The sequence below is a fragment of the Talpa occidentalis genome, unplaced genomic scaffold, assembly GCF_014898055.3.
Source record: "Talpa occidentalis isolate TD23 unplaced genomic scaffold, MPIMG_talOcc4v2.1 talOcc4.5, whole genome shotgun sequence".
Lineage (NCBI taxonomy): Eukaryota > Metazoa > Chordata > Mammalia > Eulipotyphla > Talpidae > Talpa > Talpa occidentalis.
In genome coordinates this window covers 3,183,404-3,205,294 of record NW_023604861.1, presented here as the reverse complement: position 1 = coordinate 3,205,294, position 21,891 = coordinate 3,183,404, and the positions used below count along the sequence as shown (strand labels likewise).

The 21,891-nt window shown below is 47.2% G+C and overlaps 1 long non-coding RNA gene across 10 annotated transcripts; it reads right to left on the bottom strand.

The window, feature by feature from the left end:
• Positions 1-289: 289 nt before the first annotated feature.
• On the bottom strand, positions 290-21,887 carry LOC119259736 (uncharacterized). Of its 10 annotated transcripts, none has more exons than XR_008554216.1 (10): positions 21,729-21,887; positions 19,398-19,580; positions 17,492-17,590; positions 14,668-14,781; positions 12,012-12,732; positions 11,597-11,666; positions 7,337-7,397; positions 5,857-6,077; positions 4,588-5,403; positions 290-541 (listed from the first exon to the last, which is right to left on the bottom strand). It is a non-coding gene; the product is annotated as an uncharacterized LOC119259736 (long non-coding RNA). The 10 variants fall into 10 exon arrangements; XR_008554215.1 differs by lacking the exon at positions 290-541 and adding an exon at positions 4,068-4,162; XR_008554218.1 differs by lacking the exons at positions 290-541; positions 4,588-5,403 and adding an exon at positions 17,160-17,300 and having other exon boundaries at positions 5,795-6,077; positions 21,729-21,886.
• Between the last annotated feature and the right edge of the window lie 4 nt (positions 21,888-21,891).

Here is a 21,891-nt window from a genome sequence, read left to right as displayed (position 1 = left end):
TCTGCATTGAGGCACAGGGAGAGTCTGGCAGAAAACACGAGGTGCTTTTAGCACTTCAGAGAGAAGGCCTCGCTGCACCACACACCTTGGCAGAAGTGACTGGTGATTTCATACTATCGAGCCCAAGAACTACCGAGTCGATCAGATGGGCGGGGGAAAGTAAAAATAAAAACTCCAAGTATTTAATGATTCTACTTCAACTGAAGGGAAACATTAAAATCAACTGAGCAATTTGCGGTAGTTTCAAGATGCCACTGAAAGATGACAAACAAATTAGAAATGAACTTGGGCTGCCCTAATCTTATCTCCGCTTGCTAATTTGGCTGCATAGAGTATAACTTCAAAATCAAAGAAGGCAATTAATTCAGCTGCCATAGAAAAAAAATAGATGCACATCTTCTCATGTGAAAAAAACCTACAATGGATGTTTTCAAGTCCATACTTGTCTTCAAGTTTTAGAAGCTTTACTCTAGGATTTTTGGAGTCCGCTGGTGGCGATCAGAGAGCCTTCCAAGGTCGAGCTTCCCACTCTTCAGTTTTCCTAACAGGGGGAGAGAATTTCCTCTAAGTCTTATCTGCATTAACAATCCTTGACAACCTACCCAATAAGGTACTGATCTGACTTGCTCACAGATCACTCCTTTACTCCCTAGCAAGGGCCCTGTGACTTAATCAGTTGTTTTAACACCCAAGGCCCTGAAAAATGATACCGCACATATGACATCTTACATGTTCGAAATATAAGGGGACTTATAAGCAGAGAGGAAATTTTGCTTGATTTTCAAGGGCCTTTGGAATCCATATACCCAATCAACTTGACGGGCATTCAGAGCTGGCTATCACATTCAATTTCACTCTTTCCAAAGAGAGGGGAAGAGAGTCTCAGCTCTTAAAAGGATTGAAACATTAAACAGTGTGTGCTCACGGATTTTAAAATGGTGAATAAAATTCCTATAAAAAAGCAATTTTCAGAGTTCCTATGTTATAATGCAAGATTGTTAGCAACTGCATATTGAAGGACATCTATATGGAAGACACCTGTTTTGGTTAACTGTCCTTGATATTTACACCATCTTCCTATTAACCTGATTTGAATGAATAATTTCAAAACAGACAACATGGAGTCGTGTTTTAGAATCTTTGCTTAGTACCAGACCAGTCCTGAGTTCCCTTACAAAGTCCGTAACTCATGACTTTCAGTTAGTTATCAATACAAATAAATAGCCATTACAAAAAGATTTTCTAAGGATTTAGTATAAAGATGTTCAAAAGTGCTGAGCAGTTCCTGGTATCAATTGAGGGCAAATATGAAATATTGAATTTTTTAATGTATACATGCATAGTCGGAAGTGATTTAAGTTCCTTACAGTGACCATGACGAAATTAAATTAGGAATATTCTAGAAGAATGCTTTGGATGTTTATGGGCAGCAGAACAAATTGAAAAACTAATGCAGGCCCCTGAGTTGATCTCCAAATAGTGAGCAGCACCGGAGCTGTGCTCAGCGCCTTGGGTAAGTGCTGTGAGTAAACAGGAATTCCTCCCGCTGGGGCTGCACTCGTCACTAAGAAAATGAAAGAAAACAATTTCAGAAAGTACTGGAATGTAGTGATTAAAAGTATAGGCTCTAATGGCGAGTGCATGTCTGTACACACACAGATATTCTGATGATTCAAACATACGACAGAATACACCTTGAAAGGAATTCACTGACGGTGTCATAAAGCCAGGTCTTCTCATCCCATTATTTTCATCATGGGGGTAACTACTTTTTATGTTGCTGGAGACATTTATTACTTCTGAAAATTATCAGAGATCTGAATACGAGATGGTTCACTCTAATTCCAAACTGCACAGGATTTTCTGGAGAAATGTTTTCTGCCATCTTCCAATTTTTTTTAATACATTATATTTTGCTGAACACCAATTCTGATAGTGAATTTCCTTGTGGAAAAATTTCTGCATGTCCTCACCATTCTACAATGAAATGGGCAGCTTGGGGACGGTTTGCCTTTCATAAGCATTATAGGACGAATACCTATTATCATTTTCCAGTTAAAATTTCACTGTCAAATTTACTTTAAAAAACACTAGTTATTACAGCTTTGATAAGCCATGAACTGACAGATGATTCCGTTACTTTCTCTGTGCTCCTCTCTGTAGCTTGTGCGCACACACACGCGCGCAGAGAGTTTTATAAACACACTCAGCTGTGACCCTCCCTGGGCAAACCCGGAAGAATGCTGTGAGTCATTACAAACCCCTTCCTGGGGCTCCTTGATGCGTCTAAAATTAGAGAAATCCAAACTGAATGCCAGCTACCTCCTGCCGAGACCCACATAAAGGTACTTGAGCAGGGGCAGTCATCTGCCTGCCGTCCAGTCCACTCAGTGACGCTGTTTGTGGAGAACTTTAAGCGAGAGGCTCTAAACGTGGAGGTCGTGGTCTGCCACATATGCAAAAAACTTGACTCTTCAGCACACGCAAAATCTACAGAGCTCCCGGGTCGTGGCCTCGGGTCCCTCCTTGGTGACAGCCACTGTGGCCCCTGGTCTTGCAGGCCAGAAGTGAAGCCCGGGCTCCTCCACAGGCTGACTGGTCATCTGCAGCCGCGTCCCTTTGTCTTCCAATGAACACGTGTGTGGCACTGACCCTGGCACCTGGCCCAGCCTCGGCGCCCTGCAGGGATGGCCAAGGGGACAGAGGGCCAAGCCCTGAGCTCCATGATCTAGGAGACCCCAGCCTGGCTGCCCCACGCTGACCACCCCCACCCAGGCCCTTGCTTCTCGTGGTCTGTTCTGACCAGAGATGAGCGTGTCTCAGGTTTTCTGCTGTGGCCCCCGCAATGGCTTTCTTAGGTTCCCCCCAGAAACCATCAGTGCGGGGAGGTCGCGTCCCCCAGGGCCCCTTCCACAGGCCCTTGCAGTTCACGCTGCAGACCAGCCCTGCTGCCACCTCACCCTCCCAGCTAGGGCCGACCATCTGCCCATCTGCCCTTCCTGCCGCTTGGGCCCAGGGACGCGCCCATCCCCACGGCACGGCTCACGCCAGCATCTACCTCAGCCCTGTCTGTCCCGAGGCCTCCTGCCCGATTTCATGCAACGGTGCATTCAAGAAAAACGAGGTGGACATACAAGGTGGACAGCATCACTATCCTGCTCCTTCAGTGGCGGCGGCAGACACAGGATGAAGTGGTTCGCACAAGCTGTCTGCCCAGGTGAGGTCCTTGATCTAGCTAGCGTGTGGGGAGCTGCCCGCAGCCTCGTGCTCAGTGCCCTCCTGGGCCTGTGATGGGCACGAGCTGACCTCTCGGCTCACACTGCCCCGCACGGATGGGGCAGGGAAATGTGGAGGTTATGTCAAAGGACAGAACCCAGGGGAGGCGATGGCCTGGCTGTGTCGAGAACACTCGCCGCCTGCGGTGACCTTAGAGCGGCTGAGGCCTGAGCAGCGGTGGGCACAGCCTCCTAGGAAAGCTGCCCTCTCCCTGCCTTTCACCACCCAGGGCGGCTGACGGCAGGGGCAGTGCAGGCGACGGCAGCGCGACCTGCCCAGGACTTGGGAGGCTTCCCAGCCCAGCCAGGTCTCGGTGATGGCGGGTGACGGAGGAGGGTCTGCCATTGTTCTCATGGCCGGGGCCCCCGTGCCGATAAGAGGCACAGAGCGGCTTTGTCACGCTGCCCTTTCACCCGCACACTCCCTGCCCTGACTCATCGCTGCAGCGGCTGCTGGAGGGCTGGGCCGGCCGGCTGGGGCGTGCAGAGGCTTCCTGGGAGGCCCGAGGCCCGGCGCACGCAGGGGGAGGCTGCATGCAGCACCTCCCCCTCCAGACCCACCCAGGGCCCCACACCCCCAGAAGCCAGCTTTCCACAACTTCCACAAGAGCTCCCTGGCCCTGGTGGCCGCATTGCCAGATCCACAGAAACACTGAGTCGAACACCCACCCGTGCCCGCAGCGCTGCCCTGGGCGCCTGGCCGCCCCACCGGCACCATCTGTCTCACCTTGGGGCCAGAGACAAGGAAGTTCTGAAGGTGGGAGATCTGTTCCCATTTTTAGAACTACAACCATGAGTGCAGAAAAACAACACCGTCATGCTCTTGAAACAGCAAATAGCCAGTTTGTAGCCCTGATCTGTTACCAGCTAACTGGTCACGGTTGTTTCTGTGGGTTGTGAAACAAGTAAATTGTCTATAAAATCAGCACACATTTCATAGTACCACATGGAAAATTGACTTTTTTCTAGCAAAGTGATGTCTGTTCCTTTGGAGTAGCTACTATAATATCTACCAATTTTGGATAAAATATAAAACTTAATCGAAACCATGTTTTAAAAACATGATTGAATATTATGGAATTCTTACAGCTTATACATTTTCTTAACAAATACCTGATGGGGACCTTCTCATTGGAACGTAGATCAATGGATCCTAAATCACTGACATTATTGTAAATTCAAGAATGCATGCAGATTAAACTTATGAATCAACTTTACACATGTATATACTGAGACTTCTCAAATTTATGCTTATCAAATGAATTTCCACTGTACCAAATGCAAGCCAATAGGTACTTGAAGTTGTACTCACGGTAGTTCTTGTTCTTGATTATCTGTTTAATTGACTCATTCTGAAAGTGCAACTTCTTGCTCAATACTCAATATGGCAGACTAAGCTTCCACTGTAGCGGGGGGCTGGGGTGGTGATGGGTGTGGGTGTAACGTGCCTCTGAAGAGGCGTGAACCTGCCCCCAAAATCACATGCAGTGTTGAAAGTCAACATGACCTCAATAAAAATACTTGAATTTTTTTTTAAAGATTCTAGAATGAAAAAAGCATGACCAAGTAGTCTTGCATTCTGAGGACCTGGCCCCCATGCGCTCAGATCATTGTCTTGGGCCTGTCACCCACTGAGTCATCCACTGTGAAGCTTTGCACAGTTGTGAAAATTTCTTCCTGGGCACAAAAGGGTTGCATCTGACTCAGCCTGGGAGCTTTTTGCTTTTCCTTCAATTTTATCACCACAAATCAGCATTGCAAAGGCGTTTCCAGTAGGTTCAAAGGCAGAACGGGACAAAGGTCACTTCCTCCTAGGAGCTGCCAATGGAGCCGCCTGTCCCCAGGCTGAGCTTCTCCATGCTCCTCACACTGGGAGTAGGGCAGTTCTCACATGTACTGGCAGCTCTCCCTCCAAGAGGGCCCTGGCAGAGGCTGCCAGGCTCGGGGAGGGCCGTGCGGGCTGAGGCCGCTGTGACTGAGGTGAAGGTGGTGATGTCCACCACAGAGGTGGCTTCTCTTGACAGCACTTCCTCACTGGGGCTTGGTGACAAGATAGGGAGATACAGTGAAGTGAGGGTGTGACCCTCAGCCTGGCACTGGGGCTCAGAGGCGGCCAGGCAGGGCTGCCCTAGGAGCAGAGAGAAGGAAGGAGACATGGCTTAAGTGCTGAGAAGACTGCAGGCAAGTCAGAGGGGCGCTGACCACAGCAGCCCAACCTCATGGGGTGCTCCCGCCAGTACCAACTTCCTCAGCCCTCTGAAAACCCAGTGAGTTGTGTGGTTGGTGGCCCTACCTCAGACGAGTACGTCCAGCACCATGAGGCCAAGCAACTTATCCCAAGGCCCAGCCACAGATGGTGAGTGCAGCTGGGGCCCGGCCAGGTGAGCCTGGCTTTCTGCATGCACCATGAGCCACGCAGTGAAGACTTGGGTTTCCTCAGCCCCCCGCATCGCCCCCCATTCCCTGCCATGTCCCAAGTCTGGGATGAAGGACAAACATCAAGAGGGGAATTATTTGGGAGGCACTTATCCTAAAACACAGTAGCCCAATCCCTATGGCAGCCCGAGTGGGAAGGTCTTACCATGATCCTTTATTTAAAAATAATGGAACAGAGTTTACTAATTTTCCAACATCATGCCGAAGAAAATGGTAGAATTTTCCTCTGAAAACAGTGGAATCTCTTCTGAGCAGAGACTTGTCTTTGTTTATTATATCCATTACGATGTGCTCAGGAAAGCATCTTGCACGTTAATTGGGTGATTAACTCCAAGGGCAGGTGTGTCCTCTAACTAAAGTCAGGGCCTGGGAAAGAAAAGAGGCCGAAGACAAGGAATGTCCCTTCCTCCCTCACTCCCTCTCATCTTTCCTTTCAAAAACATTCACTATGTGGCAAAAACCACATGGTTTCTGGCTCCTTTTGCACCAATAAACTTAGGGTAGGCCTCCCCGGAGGCGCAGCAGTTGAGCGCTGGGTGGCGAAGCTGCCCGCAGCCTCTGCAAAGCTGGTTCGATTCCCAGCTGCTCCCCGGCCACCGGAGGAGGGTCCCACATGGCGCTCAGACCTCTCCTGCCGCCCGCTGCTCCCCTCAGCAGTGTACTTGGGTCCTTCTACCTGCTCTGCTCCCTGCTCTGGTGAATTCTCTCACCCTCCCGCGCTTCTGACTATACTACCCAGTGCCTGTATAAATAAATCTTTAAAAAAACAAACTTAGGGCCTCCCCGGTGGCGCAGTGGTTGAGCGCTGGGTTGCGAAGCTGCCCGCGGCCTCTGCAGCGCCGGTTCGATCCCCGGCTGCTCCCCGGCCACCAGAGGAGGGTCCCACATGGCGCGCAGACCTCTCCTGCCGCCCGCTGCTCCCCTCAGCAGTGTACTTCGGTCCTTCTGCCTGCTCTGCTCCCCGCTCTGGCTCTGGTGAATTCTCTCACCCTCCCGCGCTTCTGACTGTACCCAGTGCATGTATAAACAAAACAAATAAATAAAACATGCCTCTATTAAAAAAAAAAAAATTAAAAAAAAAAAAAACAAACTTAGGGTAAAACAATTCCTTGAAATCAAACAAAATGCAAAGTGCCAGGGATACATAATATAGAAGCTTCCTGGGTGCTGACACTTGTGCCACCACTGAGTCAGGAGGGGAGGGGAGGACACAGAAGGGAACATTCTATACTGAAGAACAAGGCCCGACCCTGAGCGATACAGAAACACCAGCGGCCCTGAGCAGGGGCAGGGTGAGCTCGGAAGGGGAAGGGTCAGCGATGCCACCGGACTGCAGTCGCCAAGACTGATGAGACTCACACTGGAGCTGAGTGATCAGGTCTCGGAGGGTCGCTAGTGTGTCATCTGCCCGGCCCATCCTGCGCTGCAGACCTCCGTGCTGCCTCAGGCACTGTGACACACCTCCAGGACCCTCCGCTGCAGGCCCCGGCTCCTCCAGCCGCTTTCTTAATCTCCTGCCTAAGCAGCCTTGTTCTTTGCAGATCATTTTTCAACAGGAAAATGTTCCTTGTTTCCTATTTCCCATGATCTTCTCATGTAGCAAACACTCAGGTGCCTACACTTACCTCTTCTTCCTTTTAATTTAAAAAGGCATCTGAGTTTCTCTGTCGGGCATAATGTCAAAACCTTAAAAAAAAAAAAAAAAAAAGGAAATTGTCAGGCACTGCTCTTAAATTCCTCCAGGGAGTCAGTGATAACTCACTTTCTTGGATTTCATTGCCCTGAACTGGTAAAGGGAATTTCATTTTCTCATAAGAGATGATTGTATTATTTCAATGTTTTGAATGGGATATCCCTAGGCTGATATTGTCTTTCTTGCTTGGCCTGTTTTATGCTTTTTTTTTTTTCCCCCCTGAATTCACCTTTTTTTGGAACTGTTTTTGAACACTCAGCGTTCGGATTTCTCATCAGCATGGAAAGTTAACTAGACCGACTGTCTAAGACTGAGACACCAATGTTTGTTTTAGATCCACCTTCAGCTCATAACCTGGCGTGAAATCCTCACAAGCAGACAGACTTAGGGGATGCCATTTACTAGCGCATTTCTCCACTCCATGGTGATTTCACTCAAAAAACAAAGATTTAACTCAAAGACCCCGAGGCCATAAAGATGCCAACTGTCAATTATGATCATCTTGTCTACATTTTGATATTGGGTGGCTGGGAAATCCCTTCTGGGTGACGCTTTTAACAGGACTTTGACACAATAATTTATAGCAACCAGCATCCCAGGTAAAAGGGGTGTGTGTGTGAAATGCCAGTGAAACAAATAAGATTAATAACTTGCAGTCCTTAAACCAAATATCTAAATGTCACCCCAAAGTGTCAGAGGAAATGCAGGGAGCCCATCCTTGCAAAGGATTTTGATGTCAGAAAGTAGCTTTCATATTTCAACAGCTCAGGGATTAACACAATCTGGAACAACAAGTTGTGGTCTCTCCAGAGAGCTTTGTCCTGACAGTTTCTAAGGCAGAAAGTTCTGGGCTGGTAAAGGATCTGAACTAAATCATGAGGCCAATGAATGTATATATTGGGGTGCTTTGGGTCAATCACAATGGCATTTCTGCTGATGCTCCAGCTTTGAGTTCTTGATGCTTGGAGAGCATGGTGACAGGTGCTAACTATGCCAGTGCCTTTCAGAGCAGTGGTTCTCACCCCCCAGAAGTTTTACTCCTTCCCTTTCCTTCCCAGGGGACACAGGGCAAATGTCTGAGATGCTGTGGTATGTCGCAAGTGGAGGGGGGTTCCTGGCATCTAGAAGGGCAAGATGAGAGATGCTAACACCCCTCACTGCACAGCCCAGTCCCCAACACATAGAATTCTCGCAGAAAAATGTCTATAGAAACCCACCATGAGACCACAGAACACACAATTATATTTTTAGCTTCATGACAGGCAGCGATAAATGCACAAATTAATCATCAAAAATCATGCTCCATCATTTCAAGAACCGCTTCTACAGAAGTCCTGAGCCCTGGTTTCCATTTCAGTGGCTCTTCAGCTCATGCTCACTTCAATCAACGCAAGCAAGCAGGAGCCTGTGATGCAGAATGACTCCACCAGACAGCATTTGCGTTCACCCATCAGGCTGAGAGCAAAACTAACGTTTGTGTCGTTTTATTTCTCTATCGATGTTTGAGTCATTTTTATGTTCACTGAAATCAAAACAATGTGTATAATTGTTGATTTTCCTCCTAAAATATAATTACAAATTGATTATTCATTCTCAGCAGCACCAAATGACCGAAGCAATGAAAATAAGCCATCGCGGTCGTTCTAACTGACACAATAGGGGCAGGTATGTGTCCCTAATGGGAGTCCTGAAAATGAAGCCTGAGGCATTGAAACGAGTGGGTTGTAAATTACCAGGTTTTCATATTCCAGAGCATTTCCTTATCCTAGCATCAGTAATGACCATCAATCTTTGTGGAGTGATGAAAATGTGCATTCTCTCCTCAGTTCTGAAAATCTCTAAATTGGTTACTTGCTAACTATGGTTTTCATGTCTTTGGCCATTAAATGGATGGAACAATGTGGGTATTGAAATTTCTAAATTACACTGTATCCTGTTTCTGGAAGGGTACGGTTGCATGTCAGAGAAGCACATTGTCTCGCTCAAATCCACCCCAATATTAGCCCTTGATGTTATGACTTCAAGGCTAGAGGCTGTGTGGACTTGGTTTTCGCCGCAGTCCCTCCACAGTGGGTGTTTGTTGCCCAAGAAACCCCCTTCAAAGCCCAAAGCAAACCTGGGAGAAACACCCATGGTGGGCACCACACAGGGAGGCACACTGGGCCCCTAGTACACACCGCACAGGGAGCTTCGCTCCGTGATAGCTGATGGCCTTTTAATATCCAAGGGGTCTTCTAGATGTTACTAAAATCATTGAAACAATTTTATTAAATTCATTTTCTTGTGATTGGTCTGTAAGAAAATAAGGTTCTATTTTCTACCACCTGAAATCATTTTGGGGGCAACTTTTTATTGAACGAAAACCCCTACCAATGTGACAGGATCAAGCCCTTAGAATTGATCATCAGAAACACAAGTCTAGCTTTTCCTTGTGCCAAACGTATGAGGAACCTTACAAATGAAGTAGCAGCTCATATGCACCACCTTTCCTCAGAAGGCTGGCTTCTGGCAGACGCTTCATTGGGACCATGGTAGCTCCCCTCAGAATCTGCACTTCACACCACGCTGCAAATCATAATTCATTTTTTGGTTTGCACACTTGACTATATAATTCGCAAAAGCAAAGACTATTGTTTTTCACCAAGTGTGGGTGCTGGAAACATTTGCTTCATAGGTAAACAAGGTGACAGAAGTATGAAGGCCACGTCACATACACGCGGCCTGGCAGGCGGAGGATGAGACACAGGCTTAAGTAACAGACCAGCAGATCCATCACCACGATCATCATAGTCCACACCAAGCACAGGGCCTGGCGTCTCTGGGCTGGAGAAGGGACCTCCATGGACCCCAAAGTCTCCAGTCTCAGAGCCTGTTATTCTCCACTGTACTAGCCTGTGCTTGACATTCGATGAAAGTCAACATTGATTGGAATTCCTTGACGGACTGAGGGGCATATGTAGATAGAGGAAATGCCTCTACAGATGACTCCCAGTAGGAAAACTTCCTGCAAACTCTCTTCCCAAATTAAGAAGGGAATTTAGACGTCCCTCCATGCAAAAGTATGAGCAAGTTCTTTCTGGTTTCCTGGGAGGTTTCTGTAGTAGCCACCTCAATTTAGTTTCTCTAGGTTTTTTACCTACTAGCCAATGAATAGGTTAGGACACAATTATTACAAATTGGAATCAGTATATTTTATGTCTTGAGTTGTACTGATCTGAATTCAACAGATTTATGTTTATGTTATTCTTCAACTTTTAAGAGTGAGCTTATTAAACACATTTGGCAGTTAAAGAATTTCACGAAGCTGATGTAGTGACAATGTACAGTAGTAACTTAAAAGGGCCAGTGATTCTGTATTCCATTTACCATCTAACCATACCGGTAACATTTAAAGACAAAACTCATCTTTTTCCACATAACTGCAGCCCGTGCTTCCACTTACTCTTTAAAGAATCATTTAAAAAATGTGTTTTTAGCAAGTAAATACAAAATTATGTATTTGAATCATCTTTGTATCATTTTTGATTGTATCATTTTTGGTTTAGATATTGAACCCATGCACATGCATGCATCTTAAACAGACTGAAATTTAACTATAATTATAATACCAAGTGTTTTCATAAACTGATGTTTAAAACCATTTTTCTGGAAAAGAGTGTTTTTTGTAGTTTTTGTGTGCTGTTTCTAAATTAGGGGATGGGAGTTTTCAAACAGTTCTTTCCAATCTCTTCTAAAAATACATTGAGAACATGGAAAGGCTGTTCACAAAAAAAAAAAAAAAAATTGGATATAATCACATTTTCTCTTTTCAACATTTCTTTGTGAAGAGTTGGAGACACCCCGAGATGCCAGATAAGAACTTGCATTAAATAAATGCAATTCATTGACCTGCTGATCAACAACTCGTCATGAGGCAAATTTGCACAATTAGTATCATTTTTATACAGCTCAGTGCTTGTTCTAATTGACCATCAACGTTTTTAAATACACACAAAATGGAGACTGCCCGTGGTGTGTATTAACAGCAGTCGCCTGTGTGCTGACTCAGTGATACCCACCTGGTCCCCACCACCCCCCCGCCCAGCAGCCCAGGCTGTCTCATAGACCATTATTTTAATTTTATAAAGCAGACGTTGAGACTGACAATAGCACTACCCTCAACAAGAGGAAACTTTGGAAGTTGGCCACTCACATTTGGGAAGATCTTCCAGAACTTTCTTCCTCTGAGTGCAGTGTCACAGGGCGGCCCAGTCCTGCTCAAACTAAGATGACAAATGAGAGAGGGCTTTGCAGGGATCCCAGTGATTTTATTCTTGAAAGTCTAGTTCTTACTAACCAGAAGTCCAATAGTTCCTTTTACTAAGGTAGTACTAATTTATAACTGTGTAGTTGCAGGTGTAAAATTCCTCACCTCATCACCTGTCATACCACACCCACCACCAAACGTTCAATTACATCTACCCCCACTGCCCAACCAGCCTCCTGAACCTACCCCTTACCCACCACGCCCTTCTATTGTCACTCGATGGGCTTCTTCAGGTTTCTTTATTCAATTCCCATTCATTCTTTATAATCAACAAATGAAATTGCATGGTAATTTGACTTACCATTATCTCACGGTCCATTTATGTTGTTGCAAATGGCAAGATTTCATCATTTTGATAGCAGAGTATGCCACTGTGCGCGTATACCACATCTTATCAATTCACCTGCGCTCACACACGGGCTGGTTCCCTGCCTTAGCCACTGTGACTAGTGCTGCAATTAACATATAGGCACATGTGTTTTGTTTTTTTTTTTCCCAATTGGTGTTTTCATATTCTTTGGGTAAACTCCCAGAAGTGGGATTACTAGGTCATAGGGGAGACCTGCTTTTAATTTGAGGCATTCCCATGCTGTTTCCCATGGTAGTTGCACCAATTTATATCCCCAGCAGTGCACAAGGGTCCCTTTTACTCCACATCCTCATAACCACTAATTTGACTTTTTGATAAGTATTCTAACCATTGTGGGGTAAAATCTCACTGTGGTTTTCGCACTTCCCTGATGATCTCTGATGTAAGACATCTCGTGTCACTGACATCTATACAACTTCTTTGGTGAGATGCTTATTTGGATCCTCTGCCTTTTTAAAATAAGGCTACATGTTTTTTTGTTGAGTTGTAGGAGTTGTTCATATATTTTGGCTCTTATCGCCTTGTCCAATACATGGTTGGCAAATCTCTTCCCCATTCGGCAGGCTCCTTTTGCAGTCAGATGGTTTCTTCAGCTGTGCAGAAGCTTTCAAGTTTGACACAGCCCCATGTGTCTATAGGCTCTCATGTCTGTCTGGAGACAAGTCCACAAAGTCATCACTAAGACTGATGTCAAAGAGCAGCAGCTCCTTGGTATATAGCCCCGCACCCTCCACTACCTCCAGAGCCTTCCGGGCACTAGACTGAGAACCAGAAAGTCACATCACTGCTCTGACTGCTCCCCCTTGCCAGTGCGAAGGGACCCCCACAGCCCAGCCTCAGCGCCACACGTCCCAGCTTATTCAGAGTGCAGCCTCTGAGATGACAAGAACAAGGATTTACATGGAATAAAAAATGAAGTTAAGGCATAAAGACCCCTCGGTTTTTTCACGGGAATTTTGGTTTTCCCCAATGGCCCTGAAGACGGCAACATGTTCCGTTTCATGATGGAAACTGGGAGCTTTGGTTTCTCTGGAGTGAGCTGTGAAGAGTGTTTTTGCAAGTTTGTGTTTATTTGAACGGGAACCCAGGTTACTGGAGATACGTTGCACAAATGAATGTCTGTATAAATGCCTAGTTCTTCAGAGGACTATTCTGCGGGTAAATGAGGAACAGGAGCAGAGAGACATTGGGCAGCACTTCTCAGGGAACCGCGCTGGCTACTGAAAATACACAGAAGACAGCTGTCTTTCCCCACCCTCGCCGAGCCTCCAGGGAAGCAAAGCAAAAATCACTTCCAACTTCACTCTTCTTTGTTCACACCTGCACCCCAAAAATTGGCAAAGCAAAAATGACTGGCCCATAATATGGCTTCCAAACTTAACATCACCCTGAAAAAGTCAGTTCTTCCCCCAAACACATAGGTCCAAAGTCACGCTGCCAGCTGCCGTGACCCGGGGCCGAGTCTTCCTCTGTTCCTGTGAGGTCCCTTTGAGAAAATAAAATCCTCTTCCATCAGCAGGCTCTGGTGAGGGCTTACTCAGGTCTACAGTTAAGTGTTCTGCTTCTGAGGGCTCCTTCTCAGCATTGATTCTCCCCCACCTGACCTCCCCTCCCCCAGCTGGCAACAGCTGGAGCATCTGGCTGTGTGGACCAAAGTCTGGGCCCTGTTCCCCGAGGCAGGACTCCTAACTGGAAGGGAAAACCACTGGGAAATTTTCCAAAGCAGGGAAGCACATCTTGCCTTGGGAAGAGCAGCAGCTGCCATTTCATCTCACCCAGCTCCTGGGTACACCCTAGTTTTGATACACAGGGTCCTGCAGACATTACCCATGTGGTGTTCTCCCTCTTCCTAAAACCTGCAAGTCAGCACTGGTGGACTCACCTAGTCCTGTGGGTTTCATCCCAAACCTGACAGTCACAGAGGCAATGTCTGTAGCACAGCGGGAAGGGCATGAAGAGGGTTCTAGAACCACTCGCCAATTTACTGACTTATAACCACAGCTAATTGATGCTATTTTCCGATGGTTTCTCCTTGGCACATTTTCGCCTGCAGGGCATATTTGCCGATTGTCAGATTCCTTGATAATTGCTCACTACTGAAGCCTCTGCAAGCAGAGTTTAAAAACACACAGGTCTGATCTGTATTTTCAGTGTGTGGACAGTCCCTTCGAGCACTGTTGACTCAATTTCATAGACTCTGATATTCAGGTCACACCCCTCCCACCCTAGGCAGACACCTGAGGAAGCTGCCTGGCCACCCCCTGTGGTAGAGGGCATTTCAAACGCCAGAAATCGCCACTGAATAAGCTCCCCCAGCCTACTCCCAGCTCACCCTAAATACAAGTGCACGGAGGCCAGGCTGCCAGGGTCAAGACCGCCCACTGCCATGTGCTCAGGATGCAGACCTGAGCCCGGGTCAGAACCACCCCAGCCTTTGAAGCTCCACCTGCAGCGTTTATCCCCTGCCGCCCTACTTTGTGCCATCTCTACAGTCTGTACTCCCTGCACTGCTGCAAATGAGGAACTGAGCATAGAGCTGGAACAAAACTGAATCAGAAACCCATCCAGGCTTTCCTGGTCCACGCACCTGATTATCACGTGGCCTCCTCTAGGCAAGAGCATCATTTTTCACGGGGACATCCCGCTGACTCAGCGCACCATGGTCCACAGACACCACTGCTGCCTTGAAGTGGAAACGGACCTGCAGGCATGTCGTGTTGGTGGGGAAATACACGGAGGTGACGCTGTGAGGTGCATGTTATTTTGCTTTTCATTTCGCCTCAAAAGCCTCATTTTCACTGACTTACCAGGAAGCACAGTGAGTGCGCGCCTGGTTCACGCTGGGCCATGACCCCTCTGGCAGCCCCGGCGGCGGGGAATCCCCACACAGCACATCAGACAGGGCGAGCAGAGCAAGGCCAAGGAAGAAAGGGAAGGTGTCTCGGGGGGCCGGGGGGGATCCCCAACTGGAATCAGGGGTTTTATGAAAAATTGAAATGCAACCATTGCTGGCTGGGGGGAGTTAAAAGCAGAGAAACACAGGATCTTTTTTTAACACAGGCAAAGCTGAGCCAGTAAAAATTCAGTTTTGGTCTCCCGAACAGTTTATTATTTGTTGTTAGATCAAAGATGGGAAGGCAGTGAGCAGTGTTGGATAAGTGGAGACAGCGTGAGTCAGAGTCAAGAACAAAGGCTGAGGGGCTGGCACGGGCCGGCTGGGAGCTGCGAGGCCGAGCTCTCCGCCAGGCAGGGCCGAGCACGGGCCGGCAGGTGCTAAGTGTCTCGCTCGCCCGGGAGACCAGAGCTGTTGGCAGCAAAGCCTCGCCGCAAAGGTCATTCTCAGCATCCAAACCACCGGCTACAACGAAACAGGCCAAGCCCCCACCCTCTCGTGTCCCAGAAGACACGGAAGCTCCCTCTGATGTAACTCAGGCGGAGACTGCCCGCCGGCATGAGATCGAAGAAGATCCAGTAAGATTTCAAATGCCTCGAGGGTAACATGCTATAAAGTTCATGTTCCAATAAAATTATTAAAGATGTTCGTATGATGCAAAAAAACTGGAGATCCCAAAATAAGCAAAAGATGAGGAACCAGGGACGGGGTCCGGTGAGCAGGAAGCTGGGGCACACGGACGCCTGCTGGTTTGGGAAACTGACCTCACTTGACACGAGCGAGGGTTTGACGATCACGAAGGACCCATTCACAGCAAGGACCTACTACCCGCCCAACCTGCTCAAGTCTGACGCACGTAGACCCCCCCCCAACCCAATGAGGGAGCCCCCGAGCTCACACCCTGTCACTCAGTGCAGCAGGGGGCATGGATGAGGTGCCCTGAACGCCAGGGGCTGGGCCTTCCCCGGGGCGTGGGCTGTAGCTCTGCTTCCTCTTTCTGGGCAAAATGCTCCCTCCCGTTTCCAGCTCCGCCACCTCACAGCCCAGCATGTTCATAAATCGCCAGGTAAGGAAAGGGTGATAAGGACAGTCCCTCGGCACCCACTTTCTCGTTCTCAAACTCTTGGTCAAATGCTGCTCCCGTCAAGGAATCCTCCTCAGTTGTCCCTTAGGATATGACTTTGCTCAGTTTCCCCTTAAGAAGCTGGGTGTGGCGCCCCTGGGCTGGGCTTGGGGTTCTCCTGGCACAGGATGTATCTCCAGGGGAGGAAATCCGTGCAGAGCTGATGCTCAGCCGAGCACAAGCACAAAGGTTGAGGGGTGAGAGCTGAAGAGCAGGGCTGGCCCCCAGCACAGTCCCACTCACCGTTCACTGCTCGGCAACATTCTGCACGACACCCCCCAGTCACTGCCCCTTTCTTACTGTTCACTTGTTTCTGAGACTATCGACATGAGGAAAACCCCCCTGGCATCTTCCCCTTTCTGCAGGGACTGCAGCATCCAACTGGTGCGCATCCCGCCAACCGCCAATGAACTCATGCACGCCCGTCTTCAGGGCGCACACCCCGTCTCTCCTCAGAAACAGCCATCAGCACCCCTTTCTGCCAGGTTTTTCTCCTACTCCCATCTACCTGTGAAACAAGCAGACAGCACTGGAATAATGAGCATCTTATGGAATCATTTTTACACAGAAACCAGACTAATTATTCGAAATTTCATAACTCACACCACTATGGGTGCTTTATGAGCTGGGGTTTATAGGTCTTATTAGCTCAACAACTCAGGAGCACCAGCACCGTTCCCAGGCACGGGCCTTCCCTGCCCAAGCCGGGGAATGGGGTGTAATAAGGTGGATAAGAATGTCCTGGGCGTCTTGCAACTTGTTAATGTCAAAAGCGAAAAATCCAGTTTTTCCCCTTTCTACCCAGCCCTGCTTCTTCACAGGAAGCAACGCTTTGTCCTTGGCATTCCTGAGCTGAGGCTTCATGAGAAAGAGCACCCAACACAGGCCAGAACGGCACAGGGAGGAGCCATCCCAGCCCGCATCCATGCCCTTCAGGCCGAGCACAAGACTCTGAAAAGCAATAAATACACCCCGAGGCCCTGCACCCCAGGAGCTCCCGAATACCAGGACAGAGGAAATGCTCCTTCTTTGATTGAATGGGGAAGCAGAGGCGTTTCCTCACCTGCTTCCAGGGTATTGCAGTTACTACATTTCCATGGTGTCCAAAGTCCTTTGAGCTCTGAAGCGCTGTGCACCTCCTTGCATGTTAGTGTGAAGTTGCTCTTAAACCATTTTTTATTAAGGAACAATTTATTCAAATGAGCTTTTATGGGAAATTTAAAAAAAAATTAAAGTCAGTACCGTTGAGGTTTCAGAGGGGGTTTTTCAAACCCACTTGTGAACTAGTTCAGGAAGAATAAGAGAAAAACAGCAAATGTTTTAGTATGTATAGCTAGAGCTGGACGGCATGGTTGCGACTCTCGGTGCCACATGCCTCACTCATATAGTGCTTACCTCACACTGGGCAGCGCTGACCTGGAAGCTTCAAGTGATGGAGAGATGGACACAAACCAGTGCTTAGTCTTTCCTTTGATATCCTGATGTCATCTAAGACTAAAAATAAGAACAAGACATTGCAATCACTTGGATCCTAAATGGCCTGAGACCCTCGCTCCAGGCCCCAGTGTGTGTACCTGTAAGCAATCGTCACTTCTTTTTCTCCAAAGAAAAGGCACCTATGAATCTAGTGAGAAAAATCCCAGGTTCTGTGTCACAATGTGTGAGGATGTGTTTTTATTCTTAGAAATCATCTACATTTGGGGCTTGAGATGAGAGTGTTTCCTTGAAGATGGCATAGCAATAGGCAGTCCAAAAATTAATTTTTGTGGGGTTTTTTGGTGTAAAATTGTTGCAAAGCCTCATTTTGTATCTTATGATTTTTAGGACACAAACATTTCCCTTGACATACAGAGCAACTTAACAATTTCGAAAAAGCATGTATGTGTAAAGATCAATAAAAATGGGTTACAGGAGTAGTTGTGATTTTCTACTAAATTTTAATTAAGCATCAATTCAAAACTGAGATAACTTGAGGTAAGTAAAGCACTTTCTTCTCGTTCATGAAAGAAACAATCAGGGTCATACTAATGAATTAATAATCAGTCTTTCCTGACCAACCCAGAAACATTATTCCAAAGGATAACCTTTTTTTTTTTTTTCTGTTGAAAAATGGTGGTTTTTATTTTTTTTTGGGGGGGGTGGAGGGGGTGTGCCAGGCATTGTGTCAAGGGCTTTATGTATTTATATAACAGCCCTTAGAAAGAAATGACTATTAGTCTACAAGTGAGTTTTCAAAATAAAAATATGTGCATACAGCAAGATGTATGCACATAGTATACATTTTATTTTTTATTTTTTTTTATAATTAATAAATTTTATTTTTATATTCCCCATACAATTGCAATCCCCCCATTCTGACCCCAATCCCTCCCCTCCCGCCCCCCACCCCCAAAAAAGTGTCTCTGGTTCATAGTTTTTGTTGATTTTGATTTTCACTTTCTTATAGTTATTCATTTTCCTGGTCCCTTATTTAAGTTTTCTAGATCCCTGCTATGAGTGAGACCATCCGGTATTTTTCTTTTTCTTTTTGGCTTATTTCGCTGAGCATGATCCCTTCCAGCGCCATCCATGTTGCTGCAAATGGCATGTGTTTATCTTTTTTGAATGCTGAGTAATATTCCATGGTATATATGTACCACATCAAAGGATAAACTCTTAACAAGCTGGATCAGATTATCTCTTTTCCTGGATTAAAATACTTGAAAATGTGTAAAAAAAAAAAAAAAGATGTCAAATAGCATATTATAGCAAGTCAGGAATCTTCAAAAACTGCCCAATTACAAATTTGGGTAATATACATATACGGCTCAATTGAACTTTTGAATTCCTCCACCAAATGAATTCTATGCCAACAAGATTGACCATTTACTAAATTTAAAATCCTAAAGTGACTCATCTTTGACAGTTTAAGAATTTGACAGAAGACAGAGCAGTGAATGAAAAGTCACAACAGGGCCTCCCCGGTGGCGCAGTGGTTGAGCGCTGGGTTGCGAAGCTGCCCGCAGCCTCTGAGGAGCTGGTTTGATCCCCGGCTGCTCCCTGGCCACTGGAGGAGGGTCCCACATGGCGCGCAGACCTCTCCTGCCGCCCGCTGCTCCCCTCAGCAGTGTACTTCGGTCCTTCTGCCTGCTCTGCTCCCCGCTCTGGCTCTGGTGAATTCTCTCACCCTCCCGCGCTTCTGACTATACCCAGTGCTTGTATAAATAAATAAATAAATCTTTTTTTTGAAAAAAGTCACAACACGAAATTTAGGGATGAAATTAATAAACAAGGGGGCACATGCAGCGATGACCGTACTCACCTGACATCCAACTCGCAAATGCATTTGTTCCGTAGTCTGAGCTTATCACTTACATTAAATAATAAGCAGGTATTTTTCTGTGTGGTTGGTATAAAAGCCCAAGAATGCAAATGACAGAGTTTGAGTATTTACTGCGACAATTGATCACAGTCAATTCCATGCCACCTTCAAAGCAGCCTTGGCCTTAAAATTGCAAGAAGTGTAGTGAGAAATAAAGAGCATTATCTCTAAAAATGGTTAAGAGGAAGGAAATGCAGGTAAACTAAAAGCCATGATCGAATTGTTCAGGTCCAAGAGCGACAGTCTCCACTCTCTCCAGGGAACTCCCAGTGCCTGGCACAGGCAAGGCTTTCACTGAAGCATCGGAACGACTAAGTGACTCCAGGTATTAATTAGTTCACAGCCAGACATAGTGACAGTCATGCTGTGTGTTTGGGGCGGGGGGGACCTGTGGTGGGAGGGGAGGGGGAAGGTGGAGGGGGCAGACCCTTAGAACACAGTATCTGGAGAAAGAGGAAATATCAGAGGAGGTAACAAGGGTGCAGAGCGGGCTGTACCATCTGGAGGGACAGACACACACCGTGAGCTCCTGGGACACTGACGCGTGTTCTCAGGAGAGAACTATGGACGACTACGATGCTGCCGCCACAGCAGTGCTTCCCGAGGCCAGCCCTTTTTTGCGGGCAGGAAGGCCCGTGTGTCCAGGCCGAGGACTAGGCCGCGGAGATGTGCTGAGACAAGGAAGCCCCCCCCCCACCCCTAGCCTTTCCAAACCCGAGTAGCAGACAAGACAATACAAATGCGTTTAGGCCTCTTTAAAACTGTTTTTGAAAGTTGTAAAATGTTCTCCATTTGTTTTCCATAAGAAGAATCAGAATCACAAGAATAAAACCAAAAAAATGCACATAAAAGTAAAATATCCAAATACAAGCCAGGGACTTTCTCACATAGACTCAGTTTCAAAGAAAAAGCCCCTCATCCAAAGGAAGTTTCAAAAATTGAATCAGGACTCGAGGCTCTTGGACATTAAAAGGGGCCTGAGTCACAGGCTGCCGGGAAGCTCGGGGCGCCTTCTCCCCTCCCCCAGTTCTGTCCACCGGGCCGACTCCCTGCCACTGACCCCGGCAAGCGCCTTCCTCCACACCCCAGGTCTGCTCTCCTTCCCACGACTGCTTCAAGAAAGCCCAGGAATATTCTGGAAAACACTGGTCCTCTGCATACAAAGGCAGGCAAGACCAAGTAATCCGACTTTTGGCACCTTCACGCGAATATGAGTTACACTTCCACCTGGGAACCCCTGCCAACTCGAGGGTGCCCTGAGCGATCCATGCCTTCAAGGCTTATATGGACAAGAAAAATCCAGTTTACTTTCTCCTCTGCTCACATTCCTTCACTGCTCTCTGGAGGAGGAGAAAACTACGGTCCAGGAGGAAAATAAAAATGAATGGAAAGGAACATACGACTAATAATAAATCAGCTCATTCCTCTTCCTTGGCTGATGTGTGCAGATGGACGTGTGACGTGTGTGTTGTGTGTGCAGATGTTCGTGTGCACGCACACATGTGAGAGTTAATTCCAGCAAGTGTGTCTGCGGGACCAGCAAGTAAACACCGTCTCTCTACTGATATCAGGGCAACGTAAACCTCCTCTACTCCACTCCATCAGCTCGAGGATCACACACCCTCGCTCCTGAAAGTCTGATCTTAATGACAATTTCCTGTGGATGAATCTGTTATGCAATTCTAATTAACCTCTACGATGTACAATTAACCAAGAGACATTTGTAATGACCATCAAATTAATATTTGAAAGTAAACTGAAGTTCTCACATTCAAAACCGTGCAGAATGCCTACTCCATAGGACTAAAACTGGCCAGATCTCACCGTAAGTGAATTAAACAGCCAACGAAAGTGCATTCCCATCCTTCAAACAACAGTTAAACCACAAACGGAACCATCTGAGGTCACAACAAAACAGACATTTTGTTACATTTCATAATAGCTTTTCACCATGGATGAGCTCACGCGTCTAGGACACTGAACACAAGGAAAGACTGTTTGGGAATAACATGGCATGGTGGTCAGTTTTGCAGCAGTGATGTGGACAACCGTGGACAAATCTTCCCTGGCCAAGATGAACACCCAGTTCTCCATGCCCAGCACACAAAGGGCCTCAGACGCGAGGAAATGCGCCTTCCGTGGCCCCCAGTCCTTTCCTCGCCTGTGCACGCCTCTGCTCCCCGCCCCTCCACATTGGAAAAAGAACACGGCTGCCACTGACCAGCGGGACTTTCGTCTCCCGCCACGGCCGATACCCCCGCCATAACCAACCTGCCCGCAGCTTTTGGGGACACTAGGCACGGGCGCCTTGGGATGCTTTCCTTCTGTTTTGTCAAAGGAAAGGCAGAGGTTGAGGTGCTTGGATTTGCTTCACGTCAGCAGCATCATGGAGAAGCGTTGGCCACTGTGACCTCATCGGCCACTGTGACCTCAT